Raw genomic sequence first — 21,493 nt, forward strand, 5'->3', positions numbered from 1 at the left:
ACAGCATGCATGATCCTTGTTCCACCTGCAGGCTCTTAGAGCTGTTCACCTATCTCTCCTCCTACCACGAGCAGGCCTAGATTTAGAAGCTTAAAGATGAGGCTAAGAGTGGTTTAAAGGAAGATTCTCTTCAATCCCCTGGGGCCACCTGTTTGAGGCTGCTGGGTGTCCTAGTAGCTTCATGGATGCTTTTTATGGGATCGCGGGTGTGATTGTGTCTGCATCTGTGAGTGGCATATACGATATCACAACTGCGTGACTGTGTGTCTCAAAGTATATGAGGCTGTGATTTATGAGTGTTAAAACTCTAATTTTGTTTTTTTAATTCCTTTCTGACCCATCCGTAGAACAGGAATTTGCTTAGCACATCCACACCAATAGTGTGCAGATTTTAAAAGAAGGCATGTACAAATACAAACTTAACAAATCTTGCCTACACCAGGGGTTTTCCCAGCTTCCTTGAGACACCCATTAGTAGGGAGGGCATAAGGAAGACCAGCAACAACAACCCTCTAATAATTATTATGATATTTAATAACAGCATCAGAAGCTGTGTGGCTTAGTGAGAAGCAGCATGGCTTAGTAGATAGAGCATGGGCTCTAGATCAGAAGGATCTAGTTTCTAATCCCTACCCTGCCCCTTGTCTGCTGAGTGACCATGGGCAAATCATTTCACTTCTCTGGGCCTCAGTTCTCTTGCCTGTGAAGTGGAGGCACCCAATGTGGGTCAGGGACTGTGTCCAACCTGATTAGCATGTATCTACCTCAGCACTTAGTATAGTGGCACATTGCTAAATACCATGAAAAATGTTTAACAGATATAAAAAATGGGGATCAAATACTTGTCCTCCCTCCACTCTAGGCCGCAAGCCCCACCGTGGGAAAAGCACCATGTCTGGACATATTTTCTTGCATCTACCCCACAGCTTAGTCCTGCATTGGATAGTCTTGTCAGAAGCCCTGGGCAAGCTCCCAATCCCTGTCTCTTTATCCAGTGGACTTAGCAAATATAAAAAATGGGGATCAAATACTTGCCCTCCCTCCGGTCTAGACCGCGAGCCCCACGTGGGACAAGGACCATGTCTGGACATATTTTCTTGCATCTACCCCACAGCTTAGTCCTGCAGTGGATAGTCTTGATCAGAAGCCCTGGGCAAGCTCCCAATCCCTGTCTCTTTGCCCAGTGGTAGGATATCTCCCCTGAGTCCGACTTTTTGGCAAATTCCTTTTTGCCTGGTCAGTTCTGAACCCTGCTCTCTGTCTCTTCTGTTTAACGGCCACCTGCCCTCTGCCTTTTCACTTATAGCTTGCCCCCTCCTCTGCCTGCCTGGGCCTCTCGGCCCTCATTTTGGGTCTCTGCTAAGGGTGACCCCATCCTTTGCTCGACACCCAGTGTTCCCCAGCCATCTTCCCACCTGGCTCTTGATTACATCCGTCAGCGTCTGCTTTTTGCAGTGATTCCGATTTCCCCTTCTACCCCTTTGTGAACTGCGAAACAAGTGGGTCCCATGGACCCACGGATTGTAAAATCCTTGAGGACAGAGATCGTGTCTTCTACATCGATTGGACTCTCCCGAGTGCTTAGTGCAGTCTTCTGCACACAGCAGGTGTTCAATAAATAACATTGATTGGAAATTGATATTGGCAAACATACCTACCCACTGTAGTCCTTCTATTTATTCATTTAACGCAGTTCTTTGCTTTAGGCACATGAGGGCAACATAATCATACATGGAGAAGTGTTAATGATTGTGGCAAGTCACTGGAGGAATGGACAGTTCTGGGGAAATGGATTGGTTGGCTGTTCGTTCTCACATTGACCATGAAGTCCATAAAGTGGCCTCTAAAGGAGAAAAGGAAAGACTCAAGAACTCCCAAATTCCGATGATGATAACAATAATAATAGTAATACTATTTGTTAAGTGCTTATTCTGTGCCCAGTAGCTTGTGTGCAGGGAATTTGCCTACCAACTCTGTTAGAGTATACTCTCCCAAGTGCTTAATACAGTGCTCTGCACACAGTAAGCACTCAAATGCAATTGATTGGTAGATCCAACACAAGCAGATCTCACATATCCTCTCTTTTTCTTAATCCAGTGTCTAAATTATAGATTGAAAGTCACTTTTGAAAACAAGGTCGCAGAAATGTTTTGACTGATTGGTTATAATTTAAAAAAAGGAATATGAATAGGGATCATGGGTTGAAAAGAAAGTCTGATTCAGAATATATAAATGGTACCTGATAATAATAATAATAATGATGGTATTTGTTAAGCGCTTACTATGTGCAAAGCACTGTTCTAAGAGCTGGGGGGGGATACAAGGTAATCAGGTTGTCCCATGTGGGGCTCACAGTCTTCATCCCCATTTTACAGATGAGGTAACTAAGGCACAGAGAAGTTTAGTGACTTGTCCAAAGTCATACAGCTGACAAGCGGCGGAGCTGGGATTAGAACCCATGACCTCTGACACCCAAGCCCGGGCTCATTCCACTGAGCCATGCTGCGTCTCATCTACCCCAGTATTTAGAAAAGTGCTTGGCATGTAGTGAGCACTTAACAAATACCATTATTATTATTATTATTATTGTTATCAATGTGTTGATTTTTTTGGTATTTGTTAAGTGCTTGCTTTGTGTCAAGGACTGTGTCCAACCTGATAACCCTGTATCTACCCCAGCACTTAGAACAGTGCTTGACCCAAAGTAAGGACAGTGTTTGACCCAAAGTAAGGTGTAGATACATAACAGGGAGGATACAGTTCCTGTCCCATAAGAGACCCACAGTCTAAGTAGGAGGGAGGATTTAATCCCCATTTTACAGTTGAGGAAACTCATTAAAATAAGAAACTCAATATTTGAATACATCTCTGATTTGTAAGGCAAATGTAGTGATTCAGCAACATTCAGTGAATGTCCGTAAGGTGCCAAACCCTGAAATAGTTGGGAAATAGAATGGGAAGCAGCTTGGCTCAGTGGAAAGAGCCCGGGCTTTGGAGTCAGAGGTCATGGGTTCAAATCCCAGCTCTGCCACTTGTCAGCTGTGTGACTTTGGGCAAGTCACTTCACTTCTCTGAGCCTCAGTTCCCTCATCTGTAAAATGGGGATGAAGACTGTGAACCCTACGTGGGACAACCTGATCACCTTGTAACCTCCCCAGTGCTTAGAACAGTGCTTTGCACATAGTAAGTGCTTAATAAATGCCATCATTATTATTATTATTATAAATAAGTATTGGCAGGAATTAGGAAGTAGAAAATGCGTGCTCTTTGTTCTAGGAGTTTATATTTAAGGGTGAAATACAATACGGTACAAATATATACAACAGGCATTTTTAAATTCAGACGTTATAACCCGTCAGCAATTGCTTCCCTATTCAATGCTGTCAGATGCATTTAGATTGGTCAGAAATAGCACATGGGCAATACTGAACCTCCAGATGCACTTGAGCTACACTGGGTAGGCAGCGTAACAAAAATGATGTGGTTTTGAGTTAGTTCACTTGAATTGAGCATTTGTCTGGGGTAATCTCTGAGACCCCAACTTGCTCGGGAGCGATTGCATTCCTTTCTTAGGGTTCTCTGAACTTGAACAGTTCCCCAGTTCTGAGAACTGGATGGCAGAAGCTGCAGCAGAGGGAAGCCTGTCCTGTAACATAGAAATACCAGACATAAAGCCATCCAGTGTTGTGACAGAATCAGAGAGTGGACAGACCAGCTGAAAACAGCCACCCTGTGTAAAACCAAATGAATGAGCAACCTCGATGCATTCCGCAAAGAGCTTGTTATCTGCTAGATCACTTCTTGAGAACCATTGGTTTAAATCTATTTTTTCTCACACCCTTTCTCCTGAAGCTCATTCCCCTTCACATCCAGCAAACCACGCTGCTCTCTCAACCCCCTAGCTCATCTCTCATCTTTCTGCCCTATTTCCCTCATTCAAGCACTTCTCTCTAGACTATAAGCTCATTATGGGAAGCAGCGTGGCTCAGTGGAAAGAGTCCAGGCTTGGGAGTCAGACATCATGGGTTCTAATCCTGGATCCACCGCTTGTCAGCTGTGTGACTTAGGGCAAGTCACTTAACTTCTCTGTGCCTCAATTACCTCATCTGTAACATGGGGATTAAGACTGTGAGCCCCACATGGGACAACCTGATCACCTTGTATCCTCCCCAGCACTTAGAACAGTGCTTTGCACATAGTAAGCACTTAACAAATACAATTATTATTATTATTATTATGGGCAGGGAACACGTGTGCTTATTTTCTTGTATTGCACTTTTCCAAATGCTTAGAACAATGTTCTGCACAGAGCAAGTGCCCAATAAGTACCAATGACTGATTGACTTGAGCCCTCACAGCCTGAGCCTTAAATTATTTACCCGAACCCTTCACCCCATAGCTATCATTACACCCCCTTTACCTAAATTGTATTTTAGTGCCTACCTCCCCAGTTTAGAGTGTAAACTCCTTGTGGACAGTCTAGTAACGATTATACTTGCTAAACATTTAGTACAGTGCTAACACTCAAATGCTATGGATTGGTAAATGAGGGAATGTTTTTAAACCTCCTCTACTGAACTATATTTTCTTCATTTACACATCCACTGGAGAGAAGTCCGGAAAACTCATCAAAATACAAATCTCTGGCCTAGGCACAGAAACTGGGGTACCATGAAGCTAACTTGACCTTATGATCAAAGATCCCCCCCTGCGAGATTAATTGCTTTAGAGGCAGATTTAGGAAGTGATTATACCCTTTTTCAAGTCTAAGCCTTGGGAGCGGAGAAATGGAGGTAATATAAGTCAGGGCCTTTCAGGGTTTTTCCACCAGGTCAACCCCACAAGAGACCACCTACTTCATCCCCAATTTTTCTGGAGCCAGAAGACTGGATCTCAAGTTCACCTAACCCAACCCTGTTCCCAGAAAGGGAAACTTCAAGTAGAAAAAGGTGAAAGCCGTCCAGGCACATTCATTCATTCGTTCATTCTTTCAATTATATTTATGGAGCGCTTACTGTGTGCAGAGCACTGTACTAAGCACTTGGGAAGTACAAGTTGGCAAAATACAGAGATGGTCCGTACCCAATAACGGGCTCACAGTCTAGAAGGGGGAGACAGACAACAAAACAAAACCTGTGGACAGGTGTCAGGTTGTCAGAACAAATAGAAATAAAGCTAGATGCACATCATTAACAAAATAAATAGAATAGTAAATATGTACAAGTAAAATAGGGTAATAAATCTGTACAAACATATATACAGGTGCTGTGGGGCAGGGAAGGAGGTACAGTGGGGGGATGGGGAGGAGGAGAGAAAAAGGGGGCTCAGTCTGGGAAGTCCTCTTGGAGGAGGTGAGCTCTTTCTCCCACGATCTGATCTTGGTCGGGGTGGAGGGAGGGCAACATTTAGAAGGTGAGGTGGGCAAGGCAGATCATCAAGCCAATGTTTTAATTGGAGGAATCCGAGCAATAGAGGTTTTTTAGGTCAGAGGAGTGGCCACAACCCTATCTGCTCTCTTTCCAGGTGCTCCATGATGAGGACTTAATGAACTTCAGCAGCTGAATCTGGTTTGGCCTTTTCCTTGCTGCTCCTCTTTCTTTGCCTAATTAAGTTTTCTAAACTTTGTTATCAAAGGATCAAGCTGCAGAGCCTAAGTAAGTCTTCTCCCCCTTGCCTTCCTTCCTCCCCTGAGGTTTGTTTCTCTCAGGCTTGGCTGCCAGGAAGAGGGAGGAGGACCATTTATTCAAATTTACTGCAAACAGTGGGAAAAGGCTTCCCCTCCACCTACCCAGCAGGATTAAGGAAACAATTTCCCTTTTGGCAGAGGAATGTTATCTCTTTATAGACTTTCAGCATTGAGCTATATTTCACAAGAGATTTTCTTTGGGGGGAGAAGTGGTAGAAACTAAAATTACATCCCTCTTTCCACCCCTACTTGAGGCTTTTTGAGGGGTTAAATTTAACTAAACAGAGGATTAGATTGATTTACAGTACTTCCCTCACCCCAAATTGTTTATTTGCAAATTTGCCAAATGTGAGGGTCATTGGTAGTAAAATAGAAAGCCATTTAATTGAAAAGCTGTTGATATGTGTCTGACGGGAAAGGCTCTGAAGCAGTGCAAAGTCATACTCATAGTACTCATAGCTAAATATCTGAGAGGTGGAAGGAACATCAGGTGAGAGTGCATTAGAATAGAGAAGAATTTAGGAGAGTTATTCTGAAGAGGGTTTTTTTGTTTTCTTTTTTATGGTATTAAGTGCTTCCTATGTGCCAGGCACTTTATTAAGTTCTGGGGTAGATCCAAGCTAATCAGGTTGGACACAGTCCATGCCTCACATGGGGCTCACAGTCTCAATCCCCATTTTACAGATGAGGTAACTAGAGCACAGAGAGTGATGTGATTTGCCCAAGCTCACACAGCAGAGAAATGGCAGAGCCAGATCTTCGGACTCCCGGGCCCAAGATCTTTCTTCTAGCCTTGCTGCTTCTCCAGGGTTTATTGATGGGGGATTTTGAGATCTTTGGTAAATGAATTTGGGAGAGGGGGAAGGCAGGTCATGGGTCAAACTCTGAAGAGAAAGAAAGTAGGCATATTCCCTGACCTTGGAGGGAGAACTCGAAATTAAAACAAATGAAACCATCAGGACAAAAAGTAACAGAGGGAGAATCTTCTGAAGAAAGATGGACTTGGATTTTTGACATCTAACTCTGGCACAGCAGAGTTTTATCACATAAGTCGTCCCCTATGAAAACTGGAGGAGATCTTGGAAAGGCATATGGGAGAGAGGAGGCTAGGAAGATGAAATTGAAAGCATAAAGAACAGTGGGGAGGTGAAATGGATAAGGGATTATCCAAATGTCTACCATTAGTAATTACCATCGGGTGTCAAGTGAAGATTTGAATTTGTTGGGATTCAAGGTATATCCCTGCATCACATCCTCTCACCTCTTCAAAGCAGGACAAGAAAGCTGACACATATCCCCTCAATTATGTACTTAAACAAGTGCAGAACATAATGCTTTGTTAACAGTTCCTTTCAGCAATTAGAAAAACAGTTCAAATTTGAGGTTTACAAGAACCTTGTTGATTCTTGTTCATGTTGGGCAGACTGCATCTTAACAATATGAAGCTTAAAGGAGATAATCTTGTACATGCAACGGGAGTTTGTGGAGGTAAAAATCCATCACCTATACAGTAAATTGGCTCGTTGTGAAGCTTTACTAAGTAATTTGCATGCTGCGTACTTACCTTCAGATAAATGTTTTATAATTGAAAATTGAGCACTCAATTTGAAAATGTGTTCCTCCACATGCAATACCAAGTTGCAAAATGTTTATATAATAATAATGGCATTTGTTAAGCGCTTACTTTGTGCAAAGCACTGTTCTAAGCACAGGAGGTGGATACAAGGTGATCAGGTTGTCCCACATGGGGCTCACAGTCTTAAACCCCATTTTACAGATGAGGTAACTGAGGCTCAGAGAAGTTAAGTGACTTTCCCAAGGTCACACCGCAGACATATGGCAGAGCCGGGATTAGAACCCATGACCTCTGACTCCCAAGCCCGTGCTCTTTCCACTGAGCCACACTGCTTCCCATATCATTGCTTATATCATTGCTGCTAATTCCTTATCTCATTGTGTTTGGTATAAAGAGTATGAAGAGAATAATTTAAAAAAAACCTTCTCAGCTGCAGAAAGGTGTCTGTTCCATTGCAAGAAATTCAAGAACCTGGAAGATAGATGGACCCAATTCTTTGGGCATTTTCTGGGCTCCAGTCTACAGAAGAGAGGCAGAGTAGCATAGTGGAAAGAGAATTCATTCATTCATTCAATTGTACTTGAATAATACTGGGAATATACTAGAATAAGACTGGAAGTCAGGAGACCTGAGTTCTAATCCCAGCTCTACCACTTTCCTGCTCCGTGGTCTTGTGCAAGACATGTAACTTCTCTGTGCCTCAGTTTCCTCATCTGTGAGATGGGGATTAAGTACCTCTTCTTCAGGGTAAAACCGGAGCCCCAAGAAGAAAGGGACTGAATCTGATCCGTTCATAGTGTCTCTATAGCAGCAGTTAGCCGAGTGCTTGGTATTTAGCACTTCACAAATAGCACCATTATTATGATTATTTTTAGAAGCCACAATTCCTCAACAATCAATCAGTAGTCTCTTAGTGCTTACTTTGTATAAATCAATATGATTCCCCCTTTCCCTCCCATCTCTAGATGTGGTCAGGGAATGTGTCTATCAACTCTGTTATATTGTACTCTCCCAAGTGCTCTGCACACAGTAAACACTCAATAAATACCATTGATTGATTTGAAAAGTACAGTTGAAGTTAGTACTCGGGATTTGTGCTATCAAGTTTACAACCTAGCGACTATTCAAAATCATCTTAAGGTCTCAAGGCTTCTACTTTGCTCTTTGGGGTGGAGTTGGAGTGTGGTGGGGGGGACTGTCAGGAGGGATTGAACTCCCTAAAATGTCTTGGGCTGTACATTTCTGGTTGAGACATTTGCCTGCCAGAGTGAGCTCCTAGAGAAAACACTACCAAAAGTTTGCATACCAGGACAATACATGTCTTTTTATGTCCAACTCACTTTTTTTTTTTTGGATTGGTGTACCCTAGTCCAAGTGCAGAAAAGAGACTGGCATCAAAAAGGCAACTTTAATGCCGCTTTAGAAAAGTGATCCTTTAATCAGTTGTCTAAGCATGGTGCTTTAGTCTTGAAGCCAGCAAACGTGTCCTTATGTGATGAGTGTCATGCAGATCTTTTAAACCTGCCTAGGTAAAGAATGTGCTCATGCCTATATTCACTTGGAAACACCACCATGGATCATAATATTTAGCAGTAGAATACGCTTTGGGCATATTTCAAAGTATCAAACAATGTCCTCACAAAAGCACGGCGTCCCGGCTCTTTTGACCTGACAGAATTTTCTCTTTCAAGTAGAAAAGTAAATAGAATGTAACTATGTTTTGTTTGCCTCATGAACCTGATTTACCCCATGAGGGACTAATATATGTAAAGGTCTGAGTGTTTTTTTGGTGGTCACTACCCTCCTGGAAAGTTGGAAAGTAAACTCAGAAGACCGCTCCACACAAGGCATGAATTCTCTGCTGTGGAATTTAGATTTTAATCAAGAAAGATCTTTAACCCTGTGGAGGACCAGGCTGTCCTCTCAAAATAGGCTGGGAAATTGAAATTCTGCCAGGATCAGAAGGTGGAACATTGGAGATCCAGATCTTGAGGGATGGGCCTTGAAATTAACCCATGGTGCCCCTTAAAATGGAAATCATTGGGCAGGGATGATGAAAGTGACAGGGACAAGGCTAATTACACCCAACTGGATTTAAACAGATCTCCTATTAATAGATTATGATGTCATGGCGGGCAAGTGGGTGGTCTCCCACTGCCTGGATATAAACAAATAACCAAGACAGCTTCATGACGTGTGTGTGTGTGTGTGCATGTGTGTATGTTGTACGTGGGTGTGGGTGTATACAAGGACATAAGAGTGAGTACAAAGGTAAACTTGGAAAGTTCTAATATTCCTTTCATTTGTTCATTCAGTTGTATTTATTGAGTGCTTACTATGCAAAGAGCACTATACTAAGCACTTGGGAGAGTACAATACAACAATAAACGGACACATTCCCTGCCCACAGTGAGTTTACAGTCTGGGCCAGGGGAAGACAGACATAAGTAGAAATAAATAAATTACAAATATGTGCAAAAGTGCTGTGGGGAAGGCCCCACCAAGTATTTCCATAAATGGACATTTAGATTAAGACTTTCCAAGACAAACATAAGGACTCTCCCCAGGTTCAGAATATCTGATACACACAGTCTTCTAAACTGTGAGCCCACTGTTGGGTAGGGACTGTCTCTACATGTTGCCAACTTGTGCTTCCCAAGCGCTTAGTACAGTGCTCTGCACACAGTAAGTGCTCAATAAATACGATTGATTGATTGATTGATTGATACCTTAAAAGTCTATGTTCATTAAATATTGACCTTCAGCAGGTTACTAGATGCTACAGTGTTCTCACTCAAAGACATATTCTGGGAGTAAGCTCCTTGTGAGCAGGGATGCTGTCTACCAATTCTATTGTATTTTTCCAAGTGCTTAGTACAGTAGTCTGCACGTAGTAAGTGCTCAAGAGATACTATTAACTGACTGTTTGATTTCATAAGAAGAACGCTACTGGCTACGTTTCTTCCAGTGTCAATTTCCCATGAGTAACCTTTGTTTTTATGGTATTTGTTAAACACTTACTATGTGCCAGGCACTTTTTTAGCTCTGGGGTAGATACAAGCTAATCACACTGATTATAGTCCATGCTCCACAAGGTGATCACAGTCTTAATCCCCATTTTGCAGATGAGGCAACTGAGGCACAGAGAAGTTAAGTGACTTGCTCAAGGTCACACAGCAGACAAGTAGCAGAGCTGGGATTAGAACCCAGTTCCTCTGACTCTCAGGCCCACGCTCTATCCACTAGGCCATGCTGCTCCTTCTATCTGTTTCTTAATAATGATGGCATTTGTTAAGCACTTACTATGTGCTGTTCTAAGCACTGGGGAGGATTCAAGGTTGTCCCGCATGGGGCTCACAGTCTTAATCCTCATTTTACAGATGAGGTAACTGAGGCCCAGAGAAGTGAAGTGACTTGCCCAAAGTCACACAGCTGACAATTGCTGGACAGGGGATTTGAACCCATGACCTCTGACTCCAAAGCCCGGGCTCTTTCCACTGAGCCACATCTGTTTCTTGTCACAAGAGTGTTTGGAGATAGTGATGGGATTAGTAATGGTGGGTTGAGGGGGGTAGGAGGAAAAGCAGCCTTTCTGAACAATGTACTAGTTGAGGAACAGTCTCAGAAAGTGATTTCGGGAAGTGCTTCCAAGCAGCACATTCAGCAACCTCCGCTTGGCTTCCTGCTGGAAATCTGTGCTGACATGGGCCTGGTCTCTAGCCTTCAGCTGCTTTCTTCTCAAGACTGTAAGCTTGTTGTGGTCAGGGACTCTGTCTGCTTTACTGTACTCTCCCTAGTACTTAGTAATGATAATGATAGTAACAACTATACTATTTTTTAAGCTTTTGTTACATGCCAGGCACTGAACCAAGCTCTGGGGTAGATCCAAGCTAATCAGGTTGGACACAGTCCCTGTCCCGTGTGGGGTTCACAGTCTCAATCCCCATTTTACAGGTGGGATAGCTGGGGCACAGGGAAGTGAAATGACAAACCCAAGGTCACACAACAGACAAGTGGCGGAGCCAGGATTAGAACCCAGGTCCTTCTGACTCCCAGGCCTGTGTTCTATCCACTATGCCATGCTGCTTCTCTAATCTAGTAAGGTGCTCACAGTAAGTGCTCAATAAATACGACTGACTGACTGATTCCTCCTACATCTAGTGGAAACCCCTGACACAGCCCTAGCCCAATTTCCAACTATGCCAAACCAGAGATTCCCACCGGCCATCAGCAGTGCCCCAGAAGCCATTGCTGTGAATCTTGCTTTGCTCTTAATCTTACCTTGCTCTGTCCCATTATTATTATTATTATTATTAACAAATAATGGTATTTGTTAAGTGCTTACTATGTGCAAAGCACTGTTCTAAGCACTGGGGGGGATACAAGGTGATCAGGTTGTCCCACGTGGGGCTGACAGTCTTCATCCCCATTTTACAGATGAGGGAACTGAGGCACAGAGAAGTTAAGTGACTTTCCCAAACTCACACAGCTGACAATTGGCAGAGCTGGGATTTGAACCCATGACCTCTGACTCCAAAGCCCGGGCTCTTTCCACTGAGCCACACTGCTTCTCTAAGGTCATTAAGGTCTCACTACAGCAGTGTTTGATGATCAACATAACCCTGGCTTCTAACCCCCTGGTGAATGGAAATTGGAAAACTACAAGAGACTGAGCTTAACTCTCCAGATCAGTCAGTCAGTCATGCTTACTGAGCACTTACTATGTGGCGAGCACTGTACTAAGCGCTTGGGGGAGTCTAACAGCTGATAAACACCAGAAAGTGCTCAGTAAATACCATTGGAAAAAATAGATAAGTGTATACATATATATATTGTATATGATATTGGATAGGAGGTTGGAGACACAGGGAGGGTATGTGTTGATGCCCAGAGTTTGGGGAAGTTTGGCAATCTGCACCCGTAGAGCTACTGACGAACTGCCAGGGTGGGTAGAGCAGGCAATGGGAAAGACTAGTTAGTAGGAAATGAAAGAAATCACCATCAGTTTGTGCTGCCATCTTTAGATTAGCAATGAAGACAGTGTCTCTTCATTCATTCATTCAGTCGTATTTATTGAGCATTTACTGTGTGCAGAGCACTTTACTAAGCACTTGGGAGAGTACAATATTTGGTGCTGACATCTTGTTTTGATTTCCATTCCAACGTGCGTCAGATAAGCCGGGTCAGTTCCTGCTATAGGCTAGATTTAGAGGATTTTTGGTCATATTAAATGCTGCGGGAAGACAACACTTTTCTTACACCATGACTTCAAGCCAGGTGGATAGAACATGGGCTTAGAGTCAGAAGAATCTGGGTTCTAATTCTGGATCTGGCCACTTGTCTGCTGGGTGGCCTTGGGCAAGTTGCTTAACTTCTCTGGCCTCAGTTACCTCATCTGTAAAATGGGAATGAAGAACTGTGAGCCCCATGCGGGACATGAACTCTGTACAAACTTGTATCTGCCCCAGCAGTTAGTTCAGTGCCTCGCACACAAGTGTTTAACAAATACCATTAAAAAGCCTTTTATACTGCATAATACAGTGCTCTGCACACAGTAAATCATCAGTAAATATCCTTGATTGATTGATTCAGTCAGAGGTGCCAACTTTCCATTTGGGGAGTGAGGAATAATCGGGGGCAGAATGGTAGGCAGAATGAGAACTATGAGGAACCAGATTTCAAAAACCAAACAGGCCAGAAATTTGTCCTTTTGTCTTCTTAACCATGATTGGGTTTTGTCAGAGAGATGGGATGAGCAAGTCTGAGAGTCCAAGTCAAAAAGCTGAGGGGGCAATTGACCACGGTGGCCTAGTGAAAAGAAGGGGAGTCAGAGGACCTTCAGTTCTAACCTCAGCTCTGCCACTTGTCTACTGTGCAACCTAGGGCAAGTCACTTAACTTCTCTGTGCCTCAGTACCCTCATCTGCAAAATGGAGATTCAATACCTGTTCTCCCTCCTACTTAGCCTGCGAGCCCCTTGTGGAACCTGACCATGCTTAGTACAGTGCTTGGCACACAGTGAGCACTTAACAAAAACAAAAACCACCACCAATCCAGAGTCCCTACACTCTGTAGAGACTTGCAGGCCTGCAATGGTGTAAAAATGGAGTAAAAAGGCAGGAGAGGAAAGATAGTGAGGTTTAAGCAGAGAAGCAGCGTGGCTCAGTGGAAAGAGCCCGGGCTTTGGAGTCAGAGGTCATGGGTTTGAATCCCAGCTCTGCCAATTGCCAGCTGTGTGACTTTGGGCAAGTCACTTCACTTCTCTGTGCCTCCGTTTCCTCATCTGTAAAATGGGGATGAAGACTGTGAGCTCCTCGTGGGACAACCTGATCACCTTGTAACCTCCTCAGCACTTAGAACTGTGCTTTGCACATAGTAAGTGCTTAACAAATGCCATCATTATTATTATTCTTATTATTAAAAGAATACCAGTTCAGAGCTGCAGGCAACAGATGGACTCGAATCACTGTGGCCTAGAGGAAAGAGCAGAGGCCTGAGAGTCAAAAGACCTGGATTCTAATCCTGACTACCTACCTACCTACCTTGATCTTGGGCAAGTCATTTCACTTTCTGTGCCTCAGTTACCTCATCTGAAGAATGGGGATTAAGCCTGTGAGCCCACGTGGGACACTAGTTGTGTCCAACTCGATTAGCTCGTATCCAACCCAGAACTGAGTACAGTGCCTGGCACTTAGGAAGCCCTTAATAAATACCATTGAGAAAAACTAATCAGAAAAACAAAAAATTGATAACTGGTGTTTAGGAAGACAAATGCTGGCTCTACATGAAAGGTGACTGGCCGATGTTTCTGGTAAGGGAGAGAGGGGAAGACACAGATTTAGGCTGCCTCTGGCCTCACGCTCCCAAAGGGCTTTGAGCCAGGGCATGATATCCTGTGTTCCCGAGGACTCAGATGGGACAAGAATTGGGGAAGAGGGACAAATACCCGATTGGCATCAGGAGTAACATTGCTAATGCTGAGTGTTTATGAATCATCATAGCATAGGAGACTAAAGAACCGTTCAAATACGCATGAATTCATTCAAGCTTTCTTTTCCCACTTGAAATGCCAATTGAGTCTGAATCCTTCCCCTTCCTATAAATCACAGCAAGTATGTGATGACTGGATTGAGTCATAGGGGTTAAGTGTCAGGTGAACTTGTGGAAAGACAGTTTAAAATTTGTTTTAGGGAATCGCTGAATGGCACCTGGAGTTTCAAATAGAGCACAAGGAAGATTTATAAAGTAGCGTGGCCTAGTGAAGAGGCAGTGTGGTCTAGTGGAATAAGCATGGGCCTGGGAATAAGATACCTGGGTTCTAGTCATGGCTCCGCCACCTGCCTGCTGGGTGACCGGCAGCAAGTCACTTAACTTCTCTGTGCCTCAATTCCCTCATCTGCAAAAATGGGGATTCAGCACTTGTTCTTCTCCTCACTTAGACTGTAAACCCCATGTGGGACAGGGACTGTGTCTCTCCTGATTAACTTGTATGTGCTCCAATGCTTGGTACAGTGCTTGACACGTAGTAAGCTTTTAACAAACATCATAATTGTTATCATCTGAGGGCATTGAAGCACAATTAGGGAAAAGGAAAGATAGTGTATTCCATTTATTTTTATGTTCCTGCGGTTGGTATCAAAGTTCAGAGCTGCAGGCAACAGAGAGAAAAGCAGCGTAGCCTAATGAAAAGAGGATGAGTCTGGGAGTCGGAGGACCTGGGTTCTAATCCCGGCTCTGACTCTCATCTGTCACTTCTCTGCATCTCAGTTACCTCAACTGCAAAATGGAAATTAAAGCTGTGAGCCCCCTGTGGGATAGGGCCCGTGTCCAACCTGAATATTTTGTATCTACCCTAGAGCTTAGTAAAGTGCCTGGCACATTATAAATACTTAACAGATAGCATTAAAAAAGTATAATGAAACACATAGGCAAGGGATTCAACTCTTTGTAGTTGTCCTTTCTCAGTTACCTAGAGGTAGATGAAGACAAGATATTTCACCAGTTTTCCCTGGAACTGGTCCCTTCAGGTGGGTAGACCAGGAACATTTTGAGTTGAATAAAAAGGTGCAGGCAACACGCCATACAATCAAAGAATGCGGTCAAGGTTTTATCAGATCCCTGATCACCTCACCAGATCCTGCCACTGATGAAGCACCCCAAAAGGAGTGTCCCTGAGAAGCTCCCAAAAGGCCAAGCTCTGTCAGGCCAAGAAAAAAAGAAGTTCTTTTTTTTTTCCAGTGGTACTTGTTAAGCCTTACTATGTGCCAGGCACTGGGGTAGATGCTAGATAATCAGGTTGGACACAATCCAGATTCCACAGTCTTAATCCCCATTTTACAGTTGAAGTAGCTAAATGAACTGCTCAGCGTCACACAACAGACAAGTGGTGGAGCTGGAATTAGAACCCAGGTCCTTCTGATTCCCAGGGCTGTGCTCTGTCCATTAGGTCACGCTGCTTCACTACTCCCAAAGAATGAAATTCCAATTTTAAGTTTGTTCCTCTAGTTGCAAGAAAACAAAAAACCAAGAAAGGATAGAATCTACTGATCTTAGAATCATATTTTGTTCCTTTCATGAAAATGGATTATCGACTGCTTGCAGGAAGATTTGAAAAAAACAATTTGTAATCTTTTTAAAGAATTCTCACAGAAAAGCCAGTGAGGATAGCTGAAATGCTCCCTTTTAAAACCGAAGTCTTGTCATCACCGCACTAAAAGATAACAATAAATCTGATAACAGGATAAAAAAAATTTGTATTTTGAAAGACTGATTTTGCCTTCACTACGGTTATTAAAATGTTTTCTATTTTCAATCGTTAATGTTGAATGCATACTGGTTTCTCGTTTTAGCCGGCATTTGGACAGAGAAAAGATAACTGAGTTCATTTTGTTTTTCCAAATTACAGATATGGGGTTTAGGTCCTCTGCGGGTAACGTTGTTTGAATGTGATGTACTTTGCTGATTATCAAACGGATGGCAAGCAGCAAAGCTATTTAGAGATGCAATCATGATCAGACTGCGGTTGTAATTTGGAACTTGTTTATTCAGTGACCCATGATGAGCTAAAGAATGACTTAGCTCTGGAATAGCCACTTATGTCTCCAGGCCTCAATTCCGGTCTCACTGCCACATTTTGACTTCTCATCCGCCGCCAGAGCCTCTGCTCACACTCGCTTCTTACGCAAGCGGGAGGGCTGAGTGGAGTGCTAAATTGAAGACCTACTTTATCCTTCTCCATTTACAAGCACCTTCCCTCTCCTCTCCTCCCCTAAAACAACCAATTTAGCTCTCCTCCCACCATGTAAGATAGCATTAGGGAAGCAGAATAATAACAGTGGCACTTGTTAAGCACTCACTCTGTACCAAGCGCTGGGGGAGATGGGAGATAATCCGGTCAGATGCCCACTCTGTCCCAGGAAAGCCCCTCCTTTCCTCTTCTCCCACTCCCTTCCGCATTGCCCTGACTTGCTTCCTTGATTCTTCCCTGCTCCGGGCCCATAGCACTTATGTATTTATCTGTCCTTTATTTATTTGTATCCATGTCTGTCTTCCCCCCTCCAGACTGTAAGCTCGTTGTGAACAGGGAGTGTGTCTGTTTATTGTTGTATTGTACTCTCCCAAGTGCTTAATGCAGATTCTGCACACAGTAAGTGCTCAGTAAGTGCTTAGAGAAGCAGCGTGGCTCAAAGAGCACGGGCTTTGGAGTCAGAGGTCATGGGTTCAAATCGCAGCTCCGCCAATTGTCAGCTGTGTGACTTTGGGCAAGTCACTTAACTTCTCTAAGCCTCAATTACCTCATCTGTAAAATGGGGATTAAGACTGTGAGCCCCCTGAGGGACAACCTGATCACCTTGTAACCTCCCTAGTGTTTAGAACAGTGCTTTGCGTATGGTAAGCACTTAATAAATGCCATTATTATTATTATTAAATACAACTGACTGAATGAATGATTGGGGCTCACAGTCTGAGGAAGAACAGGCACTGAATTCCCATTTTACAGACAAAAAGACAAAGGCATCGAGAAGTTAACTGACATGCCAAGGTTACGCCGCAGGCACATGGTGGAGCTGCAATGCCAGTTTCCCATTGGCAGAGAGGGAGGTCTGAAATTATGCCAAGGATGTGTCAGAAGTGACAATCACCATTGACAATCAATCATTGGTAGTTATGGAACACAGAACACAGTACTAATAGCTTGACTATGTGGTGGATATGCTCTGTTATGGTTAAAAATGAATGTATGTGAGGAAAGGGTAGGCACAGGATGGTTTGAGGCAAGATTAGGGGAGGGTTAAGAGTTCTAATCCTGGCTCTTCCATTTGTCGGCTGTGTGACCTTGAGCAAGTCAATTAGCTTCTCAGTGCTTCAGTCGTCCCATCTATAAAAGTGGGATTAAGACTATGAGCCCCATGTGGGGCATTGACTGTATCCAACCTGATTAGCTTGCATCTACTCCAGCACTTAGTTCAGTGCTTGGCTCATAATATGCGCTTAACAATATCATTAAAAAAATGCAGTCCCACGGTAGACTTAGGAAGAGCTAGATACATTTCTGAGATAGTATTGGAATGGGCATAGACAGGTGACACAATGGCCACATTCTTCTGCAATCAGTGATATTTACAGAGCACTTACTGTGTGCAGAGCACTGCTAAGTGCTTAGGAAGCAATACTAAAAGGTATGCTATGTGATGATTTTATTAAACTTATCATTTGGAGAGGCACAGACCTGTGAAGACAGCAAATGCCAAGTCCACTTCTTTTCCTTCTACACACTTTGGAGGAAGTGGATGGCAGTGCCTTGTAATAAATCATCTAAAATCCAACATCGAGGGGTCAGACCACACTCCAACGGTCTTGAAGTAAGCTGACACAAGAAAGCGTGAAACTGTGAAGCTTTCCCCTCCCCCACTGATATAAAAAGAAGGAAAGAGAAGAAACATGGCCTAGTGGATAGAGCCGGGGCTTGGGAGGCAGGACATGGGTTCTAATCCCCACTCTGCCACTTGTCTGCCATTGTATATAAGGTTCTCCTTTCCATTTTTATTTCAAAGTGGTGGAAGAAATGACTTCAGGAATTTCACCTGGTCATGAGTGAATTGACCATCTACAATGCAGATGATGTCAGTGATTGCCAGTAAAACTCCATTCAAATGCAAATATAAAATTGAGTAATTTAAAAGATCGCAAAAGGGAGCGCAGTGATAGGAAAACTGCCCTTTCCCCCTACAAATCATTCATGTAAGCACTACTGTATTTGGTTTCCATATTTTTGCTTATTTACTCTGATTCCTTTTGCTTTAGATCAACCTAGCAGTCTGTTGGTGTTCCAGCGCTTAGAACAGTGCTTTGCACATAGTAAGCACTTAATAAATGCCATTATTGTTATTATTATTATTATTATTATTATTATTATTATGTGACCTTGGGCAAATCATTTAACTTCTCTGTGTCTCAGTCGCCCCACCTGAAAAACGGGGATGAAGGCCGTGAGCCCCCTGTGGGACAGGGACTGTGTCCAACCTGATTTGCCTGTATCCACCCCCAGCGCTTAGTACAGTGCCTGGCACGTAGTAAGCATTTATCGAATGTCATTATTATTATTAGTACTAGTATTAACACGTAGCGAGCGCTTAACAAATACCATAAAAAAGCTTCAAATGGAAAAGATGGTCAGTTCAGCCTATAAGCGTGAGGGAGGAAACATAATTCTGCTGCTCCATTGCCTCAGAATGCACCTACCCACCCACCTGCACGCGAACTGGAAGGATAGCCACACTTTTCCTCGCAGCTGGGCATAATTAATATCGTCATGCTAAACTCTTTCACACACAAGCCCAAAATCTTTAGGGCTGTATATGAAGAGAAACAATCTGGGCCTCACTTTTGGCTTGGCTGGAAGTTCTTCAGCTCTGCCTCCTCCAGGGTGCTCTATCTGGATCCCTGATCAGGGTCAGGAAGATTAGCAATGTTTATCTCCAGCAGACGTGACATCATTTTGTTTTGGAAGATACCAGGGGATCATCCTCAGTATCATCCTTTTTTTAATGATATTTAAGAGCTTACTATGTGCCAGGTACTGTACTAAGCCCTGGAGTAGATACAAACTCCAGTCAGGTTGGACCCTATCACTTGTCCCACATAGGGCTCACGGTCTTAATCCCTTTTTACAGATAAAGTAGCTGAGGCACAGAGAAGTGAAGTGACTTATCCACGGTCACAAAGCAGACAAACACACAGCAGATATTATCCTGATAATATCCTCTCAGCATCTGGTTGAATCCCCAGAAAGTTCTGTTGTCAAGATGTTGAATTCCAGCTCTGCTCACTTCTGCTCCTGAGCTGCTTCCCACCCATTTAAGGCTTTCCACGGCATTCAGTCAGTCATATTTATTGAGCACTTACTATGTGCAGAGCACGGTACAAAGTGCTTGGGAGAGTACAATACAACTATAAACACACACACTCCCTGCTTATAATGAGCTTTCAGTCTGCGGGAGCGGGGAGAAAGAAATTTATATAAATAAATTACGGATACGCAAATTAGCGCTATGGGGCAGAAGCTCTGATTCCAGTTTCTCTTTTCTACCGTATTCCTTCACCCTCTCATATTGGCCTCCTGGTTCTATCCTTCTTCTGGATTTTTTCATCATTGTCATCAAAGGGATTTACAGAGAGCTTACTGTGTGTAGAACACTGTACTAAGCGCTTGGGAGGATGTGATACAGTAGAGTTGGTAGACGTTCCCTGCCCACAAGGAGCTTACCATCACTGATCTCCCTTTTCCATAGGGTGGACAGTTCCTGTAACGTCTTTTCTGCCTTCCCCCTTCTTATTCCTTATGACCCTCATCCATTCCAATGTTGCACCACCTAATTAAGTGGGGGCTACTGATACTTCAGGAATGTGGGCCTGGGGTTGCCCAATGTTTTTGGCTTGGGGATGTGGTTTCCAGTGGGTGTAAGGAATGGTTCTGGGGGTGGGGTTAGAAAGGACTTGGGGAAAATTTTGGCCAGGCCTCAGAGACAACCCAATTTAGTGAGGTTCTGACCTCACCAGGCAAGAAGAATCTCTGGAATCTAGGCCACCCTGTCCATCTCAGGCAGTTTGCACCAAGCCGGTACATCTGGCCATCACATTGAGAAGCAGCGTGGTCTAATGGAAATAGCTCAGGCCTGCCAGTCAGAGGACCTATGTCCTGAACCCGGCTCCACCGCTTGTCTGCTGTGTGACCTTGGGCAACTCATTTTACTTCTCTGGGCCTCAGTTACTTCATCTATAAAATGGGGATTAAGACTGTGAGCCTCATGTGGGACAGGGACCGTGTCCAATCTGATTTGCTTGTATCCACCCCAGTGCTTAGTTCAGTGCCTGGTACATGGTAAGCGCTTAACAAATACCATCATCATCATTTCAAGAGTTTTATACAGTGCTCTGCACACAGTAAATGCTCAATAAATACCTTTGATTGATTGATCTCATGAGGCCAGGCCCATTGTTATCTGCTGACAGCAGCGAGAATCTCAAATTCTACCTGGTTGATGGTGAATCAAAGAAAGCCATTCCTTAGTCATATTGATCACAAAAGGAGCAGAGTGGCCTCGTGGAAAACCATCAGTGGAATTTATTTAGCAATTATTTATTAATTTTGCCTACGTGTCTACCAACTCCATTATATTGTACTCTCCCGAGGGTTTGATCATTATTATTATGATTTGTTTGCTAGGCACTTACCACGTGCCAGGCACCGTTCTAAGAGCTAGGGTGGAAACCAGCCAATTGGGTTGGACCCCCTCCCTATACCACGGGGGGGCTCACGGTCTCCATCCCCATTTTGCAGATGAGGGAACTGAGGCACAGAGGAGTTGAGTGACTCGCCCGGGGTCGCGCAGCAGGCAAGTGGCAGCAAACCTTGTGACTCCCAGGCCCGTGCCCCAACCCCATGCAGCAGACAAATGGCAGCAAACCTTGTGACTCCTTTTAGACTGCAAGCCCACTGTTGGGTAGGGACTGTCTCTATACGTTGCCAACTTGTACTTCCCAAGCTCTTAGTACAGTGCTCTGCACACAGTAAGCGCTAAATAAATATGATTGATGAGGATGATGTTGACTCCCAGGCCCGTGCCCTAACCCTATGCAGCAGACAAACGGCAGCAAACCTTGTGACTCCTTTTAGACTGTGAGCCTACTGTTGGGTAGGGACTGTCTCTATATGTTGCCAACTTGTACTTC

This window comes from Tachyglossus aculeatus, chromosome 16 (assembly GCF_015852505.1).
Source record: "Tachyglossus aculeatus isolate mTacAcu1 chromosome 16, mTacAcu1.pri, whole genome shotgun sequence".
In the NCBI taxonomy this organism is placed as follows: domain Eukaryota; kingdom Metazoa; phylum Chordata; class Mammalia; order Monotremata; family Tachyglossidae; genus Tachyglossus; species Tachyglossus aculeatus.